Here is a 9,482-nt window from a genome sequence, read left to right as displayed (position 1 = left end):
GTAGTTAAGTGATTTATTGAAGAATACACTACTACAGGAGTTAGGATTTCAACTGTTTTGATAGAACAGTAACAACAATAATAATAATAACAATAGTTAGAATAATAATATTTAACAGTTCTGAGTGTGAGTATGTATTAAATGGGGCAATATGCATAAAGGTCTTAATAAATTCCAGGTTCCCTTCCTAACCCTGGGCTTTACTACACACTCCTATCAAGAGCTAAGCATTTTTCCTGAGGACTGTGGGCAGCAGAGTGGCTGCATGATCTAGCAGCTGGTGCTTGCCGATCAGCAGAACCCAGAGAAGGGACTTAATAGACTTTAGTGGCTGAGAGGTGCTCTGTCTGCAGGCCTGGGAGATTATGCACATTGGAAACTGGCTCTTCCAGGCCTGAAGTGGCTCCACTTGTTTTCCCTGCAAAACTGGAGCTGCCCCTTGCAGGCAACTTCCCATATGTCTCCAGAGGATGTTCCCACTGTATCAGGCTTGTGTCCTGGCCAAGGATGGGAAAAGCCTCTGGCCAACATCTGTTCCCTGAGGAGTCTTTGTGGGCCTGAGCAACTTTTAAAAGGTTAATTTTTATTTAATTATTTTAAAAGCTCCAAAATGAATGAATAATTAAATTGGCACCCATAACTTATATATTATTTATAGGCTCCACTTTTAAAATAGCTCTTTTCATTTGTGTGGCGGAGATGTATGGATAGAAACCATTCTGCAACTGACATTTCTGTGACACAAGAAAGAATAAATAAAAGACTTCTCAGCAAAAAAAAAAAAAAAAAAAAAAGACTTCTCAGCTAAGTGGGGTAGGACTTCCTTATCTAGAGGAGTTCTAAGTGAGAAGCTGCTGCTTTCATCAATGTTTCAGGTGAGGAGATTGAGGTGTGGCTGAATCAGAGTTACTCCAAAGGGCATCAAGATTTGTAGACAGCAGTAGGAGCTTGGGCCCTATTGCCACCATCCATCCCTTGTGCCATCACAGTCCAGCCAGAAAGGAGGACATGGCAAAAATCTGTGGTTGAGGCAGCAGGGGCAATAGTGACCAACACCAGGGAATAGATGCCCAGTTTGAATCCATGGCACTGGTGCCATGTTTCCAGTCCCCTCACCACCTTCCCCTCCAAATTCACCTCCAAATGGTGTGTCCTCAAGAGGAGCCGCTCTTATCATCTTAAGGAACAGTGCTTTGCATTTCTCAGTTCTCCTCTATTTGTTCAGCATTTTGTAGCCTCATTTCACCCACCTGGCAGTATACTAGGCCTTTGAGACAAAAAGAATGAATAAGGATGTCCCTGGTTTCAAGTAGTGTAGAGTCTATTGGGAAAGAAGAAAAATGTATTATTATCCTACAATGTAGTGAAGCACTTTGATGAACATGAGCATTGAGTGGGATGGGAACCTAGAAGAATCACCCTTGCCTCCCACAGTTGCAGGGGATGGTGGTAAAGATGGGGAAGTTTCTTTTTTGTTGTTTTTTGTTTCATTGTTTGTTTTATTAAGTGGACTCTACACCCAGTGCAGGGCTCAAATTCATGACCCTGAGATCAAAACCTGGGCTGAGATCAAGAGTTGGCACTCAACCGATTGAAACACCCAGGCACCCTAGTGGAGAAGTTTCTTGAAGGAAGTGATGGCTAAGATAAGTTCTGAGGGACAAGAAATTACTCCAAAAAAAGAGGGAGGCTTTTCTGGGCTTAGCATGTACAAAGAGCATGACCAGAGAGAGCCAGTGATCCGAACAGTGTTCATTATGGTGGGGATGTAAGATTGGGGAAGTTGGGAAGAAAGTTTGGATGGAAATGATGTCCGTTAAGTGATAGATCATGAAGGGTTTTGGCTGCAGTTTATTATGGGCATTAAACCTTCTTCTGAAATAGAGAAGAGCTATTAAAGTATAGATGTGACATCATATTTGTACTCTAAGATAATCTTTCTGACTATAGTATAGGGGATGAATTAAAATGGTAGGCAAAAGGGCAAATATAGAAATCAGCTGGAAACCACTAGACTTGAGGTGATGATGGCCAGAGGTGTGGAGGAGAAGTAGAGACACAGAATAGAGATTTGAGAAATGTTGAGGGGATTGAGTTGGTGAGATACTGGGAAAGAAAGAGAGGAGTAGAGCATGACCCTAGCTTTTGGTTTGTACCATTGGGATATTGGCAGACAAGGAACTGACAAGAAAGACTGGGACAGGGATGGTCATATAGTCAATTGGGGATCATGTTGAACATGAGGAGCCTGTGAGTCTGAGGTGGATATTCAGAAGGTAGTTGGATGTGATGGATGGGAATTGAGGAGATAGACTCAGAAGCCACTAGCTTGAGATGGTAATTCAGGTCATGAAAGTAAAGGGAATAGCCTAGAAGAGTGTGTAGACAGAGGAAGAATGGGGAGGGGGCCCAGGGCAGAACTCTGGAGATTGATTGATTTCCTTTTCTTTTTTTTTATTTTCCTAACAAGTCCTTTTTGTTTTATCTAAGTATAGTTGACACACAATATTACATTAGCTTGGGTGCATAACTCAGTGATTTGACAAGTTTATACATTATGCTATGTCCACCACAAGTATAGCCACCATCTGTCTCATTACATCGCTGTCACAATATCATGAACTGCACTCCCCACACTCTGCTCTTCATTTCCATGAGCTACTCATTCCATAAGTGGAGGCCTACCACCCCCTCCACTTCACCTATCCTGCCCAGGCTCCACACCTCTGCCCTCTGGCAACCATCCCTTTGTTCTCTGTATTTATAGTTCCAAATCTGCTTTTTATTTTTTTAGATTCCATGAGTTGAATCATATAGTATTTGTCTTTCTCAGTCTGACTTATTTTACTTAGTGTAATACCCTCTAGGTCCATCCATATTATCATAAATGGCACAATCCCATCCTTTTTATGACTATGTAATATTCTTCTGTGTGCATTTGCTTGTGTATGACATTTCCTTATCCATTTGCCTATTGATAGATACTTGGGTTGCTTCCATGTCTTGGCTATTATAAATAATGCTGCAGTAAACATAGGGATGCATATATCATTTCAAGTTAATGTTTTTGTTTTTCTTAGGTAAATGCCCAATAGTGGAATTATTGGATCATATGATACTTCTATTTTTAATTTTTTGAGGAACCTCCATACTGTTTTCTACAGTGGCTGCATCAGTTTATATTCCTATCAAGAGTGCACAAGTTTCCTTTTTGTCCACATCCTCCCTAACACTTGTTTCTTGTCTTCTTGATTTTAGCATTCTAGCAGGCATGAGATAGTATCTCATTATGGTTCTGATTTGCATTTCCCTAATGATGAGTGAGTGATGTTGAGGATCTTTTTAGGTGTCCGTTGGCCATCTGTAGGTCTTCTTTGGAAAAAGGTCTACTCAGGCCCTCTGCCCATTTTTAACCAGATTTTTTTTTTGGTGTTGATTTTCTTTCATTTTCATTTCCTTCTCCATCCCCCTCACCCCAACCTAGAGGTGGCCATTTTCATGTGTTTAAGTTTTTCTCCTGTTTATAATGTGCTCTTATGTATGTTGTTTTTATATGCATGTATTTTAAAATTATGTTAGTGTTGTGTTAAAGATATCATTCCATTCCTTACTTATTTAATCAGCACTGTGGTTTTAAGATCTTCCAGTGCTGCCCTTGTCTTTCATGTGTACATCTATCATGTTTTATTGTTGATTCCCCAGCAACAGACACACAGGTTATCTCCACCTGCTCACCCCAACCTACCCCCATAATCGATATTGCAGTGAGCATCCTTGCATTTATCCCCTTTCAGACCTGCATGAGAATTTGTCTTGTCTCTAGGCCCAGGAACAGAGTTACAGATTTGTAACCTGCCTGAGAACTTGCAGATTGCCTCTGGAACGGCTAGGCCAGTCCACACTCCCACCAGCAGGGCACAAGGTTCTTGCTCTGCACATCACCACCCACACTTCATATTATCCAGCTGGATAATGTTTGCCCATAGAATCTCTTTCTTGCTTTAATCTACATTTCTTGGGTAACTAATAACCTTGAATATTTCTTCACAGGCTTTTATTCTTTTGTATTTCCTCTCTTGTAATTTCCCTATTCATATACTTGGCACATTAGTCAGTAAGTTTGGCTCTGTGGGTGCCTGAGTGGCTCAGTTGTTTAAGCATCTGCCTTTGGCTCAGGTCATGATCCCAGGGTCCTGGGATGGAGCCCTGAATTGGGTTCTCCACTCAGCAGGGAGTGTGCTTCTTCCTCTCCCTCTGCCACTCCCTCCCCAGCTTGCTCACTCACTCTTGCTCTCTCAAATTAATAAATAAAATCTTTTTTTAAAAAAAGAAAAAGAAGTTTAAAGAAGTTTTGACTCCGAGAGAGAAAAGAGAAAATATAGCAAGGAAGAGTTTTATTTAAGGTGAGAAAGACTTGAGCTCTTCCATGTTAAAATGGAAATGGAAGGGAGAAAAAGCTAAAGATTCATCTTTGTCCTAAGGTTGACAAGATGGACAGAAGGCAAGACAGTGAGGGTCTGGCCTCACCTGAAAATAGCAATGAGACTTAGGAGGATGTAGGACTGATCAAGGGAAGTCTGTGTACAGATCTCTGTCAGCTTTCCCTGACATTGAATGAAGCCCATGAAGCCCGTCTTCATTGTCCTCTGCACCTGGATGAAGAGGCAGTTGAGAATCCATGAGGTGGGATAGGAGGGGAAAAGTGACCTCATTCAGATTCTAGGAATATGTTGTATTGTATTTCTAAATGTTTGGAAATTGTTTTAAATTGACAGAAGAAAGGATAATGCCTAAATTTCAGCATATGGAATGTGACACAAAGTTATAGAGGCACCTGACATGGTGTGAGGATTGGTGGACACGTATATCCTCCTAGTTGGAGCTAAGTTAGCATAAAAGAAAGTGTGAGCTCAGTACTGGATAGTGTAGGACTTTGGTAGACTGTGTATGATAGACTTGTTACAGAGTAGAGGCATATCGTCATGAGAAGGGCCATGCAGGATGGATTGAAGGGGCCAAGCCTTGACAGAGATTGACTGTTATAAAGTCCAGGTGGGAAGTCCTAAGGGCCTGAAGTAAAGTGGAAGCTTTAGAACAGAAAGGAATAATGAAAGGAAGACACTTTACAGGGCATAATGACTGGCTTTGGTGATAAATAAATATTGAATAAGTGCCCAATACACCTAAATGGGATAACTGAATGAGTAAGATCAAGGAATATGATGGGACAGAGGGGTTTAAAGAAGCCCCAGAGCTTAGGTCCCTAGGAAGAAGAGAATATTCAGTGCCTATGTGTCCCAAGCAAAATGCTAGGCACTGGAATATAATAATGAATAAGACTAACGTGGCTGCTGCCTGCAGGAACCTATAGTCGAGGCAGGGAGAAGCAAAAACAAAAACTAACAGATGTATGAGTAATTACTATCATGTTGAGTGCTAGGAAGGGGTCAAGCAGAGTACTCAGACTGAAGCTGACAAAGGATTTACCCCGAGATAGAGTGCTTGGGAGGACTTCTAAAGGGGATGATATCTAAGAGGAGACCTTAAAGGGCCAGACATACAAAGATACTCCAAAAGGTATCCCAGACCAGGGGCACAGCATGCACAAGAGCCTGAACTGGGGGAAAAAATGGCAAGTTAGAAGACCTGAAAGGCTTGCAGGTTGTATGTAGTAAGGGGAGACGTGCTTGGGGAGGGAGGAAGAAGCCAGACCATGCTGGGCATTAGGGCCATAGTAAGGGGTTGACTTTCATTCTAAGTTCCAGTTGTACTTAGGGCATATGACCTTTTAAAATAAAATTATTAAAAATTAAGCTTGATGATAAATGAACATTTTTATTGTACAAATTTTCAAACATATACCCAAAGCAGAGAGAATAGTATCATGAACCCCCACATGTGTCGATCATCCCAAGTCAACAGTTATTACGGATTTCCTAATCTTTGCTTCCTACTTTGCTGTAGCATATTTAAGCAAATCCCAGATGACATGTCCTGTCCCCCCCTTCATTCTTCAGCTTCTCTGAAAAATGTTTATTTTCTTAGAAAACCACAATGCCACTATCACACCTAACATAATTGACTATAATTTCTGGTTATCATCCAATATTGAGTCTATAATTCAGATATCCCTGGTTGTCTCAAAAATGTTTTTTGATAGTCATTTGATTCAAGATCCAAACAAGGTACATATTGCATTAATTATTACATCTCCTAAGTCTCTTTTATTTTTTTTTAATTTTTAAAATTTATTCATGAGAGACACAGAGAGGAAGAGAGGGAGAGACATAGGCAGAGGGAGAAGCAGGCTCCATGCAGGGAGCCCAACATGGGACTCGATCCTGGGTCCCCAGGATCACATCCTGGGCTGAAGGTGGCGCTAAACTGCTGAGCCAACAGGGCTGCCCTCCTAAGTCTCTTTTGATCTATAGTAGTCCCTACTTTTTGCCTCCTTTTTTGTTTGTTTTAAATGCCATTGACTTGTTTAGGAAATGGAATCATTTGTCTGCAGAATGTCTCTGCTTGTAGATCTGTCTCTTCCTCATATTGTCATTTAACTTGTCTTTTGGTCTCCTATAATTTCTTTTTCTTTTTTTAAAGATTTTTTATTCATTTGAGAGAGACAGGGAGAGAGAGTGAAAGCATGAGCAGGGAGGAGGGGCAGAGAGTAAGGGAGAAACAGACTCCCTGCTGAACAGGGAGCCGGATATGGGGTTCGATCCTAGGACCCTGAGATCATGACCTGAGCGAAGGTAGATGCTTAACTGACTGAGCCACCCCGGCGCCCTGTCTCCTATAATTTCTAAAGGGAAACTTAACTCTAAAGATTGATCAGATTGAGTTTCAACTTTTTTGGCAACAATGTCTTTGGTCATGATATACTGCATCACATCAGGAGACATGCAGTATCTATTGCTAGTGATACTAAGTTTCATCAGTGAATTCAAGTGTTGGAAACTTGATTCTGTTGTTATAGTTCTCCATTAACCTATCTATTTTATTTTATTTTTTGATTTTTTCTGAATCAATTACCACATTAGAAATATCTCAACAATTATTTCAAATTGATTTATTTCAACTTATTCTTAACTACTTCCAACATTGAGACCTTACTACCTCCCTGACAATTTTCTTAAGAGAGAGGGCACTGTGGGTATTCTGGAAAAGTCTTTATGGAAGAAGAGAAATTGGGAGTTCAACTTTTAATTCACCTACCACAGACTATTACTTATTCTGGGAGGGGAGGCCAGTGGCTATCCTGAAAGAAGTGAATTGGGAAAGATGAGAGGTAGGACTGGGTTGTAATAGCTTTCCATAAATGTAGATATTGAGCCCATTGGACAATGCAGGATAGTCTTTGAAAATGATGTATATTAAGAGTACCTTCTCTCCTGTCTCCTTTAATCATTCCCAATGGGCATTTGCCTCTGTGTAGGATGTGAGGTGCTGATAGATGCTATTAAGATAGAGGGCTGAGGTGGCAATCCCTCCCTATATCAACACTGAGTTGCACCTGTTCCCCAACCAAATCCCTCTAAGAACTGTTGGGGTCATGATCCCACCATGCTCCCACTCCCTTTCCAGCAGCTGCAGCATAACTGGAGTCAGTTTTTGGTCAGAGATTTTTTCCATGATGAGAGTGGACAAGTTATAACATGTGGACTTGGAGTCCCTGCCTGGTGACAGAAACTGGAGCAGAAGGGTCTGGGTAAGCAGTGGACCAGAATGGCAGGTAGAATGGCCAGGGTATTGCAAATGCATGGGCATCCCTGACAGTGGCAACCATGGACAGGAATCTTGACACTTGAAGAACACAGAAGTATACTCTGCTACTCATGAACTGGCAGCCAGGGCAGCTGGGATGGGAACTGCAAAGTGTGGAAAAGCAGGGTGTGCTCTGGGGAGGGGAAGCAGCTTGGTCCAGGTATTGCTGGTGATATCCATTTGCTGGAAAGGTCACCCACAGGTGGCATGCTTACCTCACTGGGCTTCACTGTCACCTCGGGATCCTAAAATTCCCCTGTTCTGTCCTGGGAGCCACGTGCTCAGGTTTAACCATAATGAGACTAAGCTGTAATTTCTAGGTGGTGATATCTGGTAGACAGATGGAGGTGCCAGGCTAGAGCTTGGTGGTGGGCAGGAGGTTAGGATTTGAGGTACAGGTAGTGTACTCTGTACTGGGCATCTCATTGGTTCTCATGCTATTTTAGTGAGTCTGTTCTTTAAGGTAGCTGTGAATATGCAGTGAGATTACTACCAGAGGGAGTAGGAGGATGTTGTTTTAGTAAATGCACTGGCAGAAAAGTTACCAGGGAAACTTCAGGATTTAATCTCCTGACCTGGGTTGCCATAGTACCAAAATATGTTAAAAGCCGGTTTGGAGTAGCATTAAGGGGCAGGACAAGATAGAAAGCAGAGGAAGAGTCCAACCTTACCGCTAGAGAGAAGATTAAAGGTAGAATGGGTCTGAGTTCTCTGTTGAAGGAAGACTGCATGGAAGCTGTTGCAACAGCCTGTGACTTGTAACCCCGTGAAGGCATCACTCTGTATTTTGCCCCATTTCCCAGTCCTGAAGATTTGCTTCTCACCTGTGCCACCCAGGGAAGAGGAGCCGGGGTGGGGAAAGAAAGAGCAGCACGTTCCTCCTCTTTTGCTCAATGCGGGAGGAGGACTGAAGTGAGTTCTAGCTAGGGTTCCTGCAGGGGCGGTGGAGCGGGGGGAGCTCCTGCTGCCACTGCCACCTCTGCCACCACTGCCCGGGTTCCCGGCTGCCCCAGGGATTAACTGGCATAGCACATGAGGTTGAGATGCTGAGACCTAACGCCTGATCTCAGAAGCAGATGAGGTCCTGGGCACACTGTGCGATGGGTTTTGGCAGTACGATTGTGAAATCCGTTTACCAAGCGGGCCCTCCTATGAGTGAGTGCCCTCGATGATCAGATGAGCTTTTCTGTGCTGAGCTGTGGGCAAGTCTTCTAGGAACCACCCAGATCAAAATATAAGCCGGCATTAGGGAATAGCAGAAGCTCAGAAGGTGAGGGTAAACCTCTGGACTGTGCATTTGGAGATAGGCCTGTCCCATCGCAGGAGGCAGGTAGATGGACAGGGAAGGTGGGCTTTCCTGGGCGCAGAGTCACACAGGCCAGAGAAGACTCAGCTATGCTTTGACGAGGGTCTGGTGGGTTGGAAGAAGGACTTCTTAGGAGCTTGAGGGTGAATTGGAGAGTGAAAGGGCAAGGGCCTGCTCCTCATGCCCTTTCTCCTGGGTTTGTTGGCAGGGGAGTGACGGGCTGTTTAAGGCCAAATGTTAGCCACATACTTGTTGTCTTCCATGCTTGTGGAAGGCCGTTCTAGATGCATAGATGACTTATATCCTTAAAAGTGTGATGGGATTATCTGACCTCCAGGTTCCCCTCAGATATAAACTTAAGTATCCTTCCTATGACTACCCATTTGATTAGATGTTTCCACCATGAGCCTCC

The sequence above is a fragment of the Canis lupus genome, chromosome 8, assembly GCF_011100685.1.
Source record: "Canis lupus familiaris isolate Mischka breed German Shepherd chromosome 8, alternate assembly UU_Cfam_GSD_1.0, whole genome shotgun sequence".
Taxonomy (NCBI): domain Eukaryota; kingdom Metazoa; phylum Chordata; class Mammalia; order Carnivora; family Canidae; genus Canis; species Canis lupus.
Note: the sequence above shows the minus strand (reverse complement) of the source record.